Consider the following 251-nt stretch of genomic DNA (forward strand, 5'->3'; position numbering starts at 1 on the left):
TCCTGCTACTGGGTCACATCTGAAGACACGAGGGCTTGGTCTGACTGTTTTCTTTCTCTCTCTCTCCTTTTCACCTTTTTTCATCCCCTTTTTTAACTTTCCCCTTTTTTTTATTGTTTATTATCTAAACCCTTTTTTTCCTTTCGTCTCTTTCTTTATCTTTTTCATTTTTTCCCCCCATTCTCCCCCCCTCCTCTTATCTGACACTTTCCCTTTTTTTCTCCCAAAATCTACTTCTGTCTAGTTATAGT

The 251-nt window shown here is 38.2% G+C and overlaps 1 protein-coding gene across 1 annotated transcript in view; it reads right to left on the bottom strand.

Moving 5' to 3' along the window:
- LOC119587629 (axonemal 84 kDa protein-like) overlaps window positions 1–251 on the bottom strand; it is a gene marked incomplete in the record, with an annotated part of 24003 nt that overhangs the window by 1074 nt on the left and 22678 nt on the right.

The sequence above is a fragment of the Penaeus monodon genome, chromosome 22 (genome assembly GCF_015228065.2).
Source record: "Penaeus monodon isolate SGIC_2016 chromosome 22, NSTDA_Pmon_1, whole genome shotgun sequence".
NCBI classification, from domain to species: Eukaryota; Metazoa; Arthropoda; class Malacostraca; order Decapoda; family Penaeidae; genus Penaeus; species Penaeus monodon.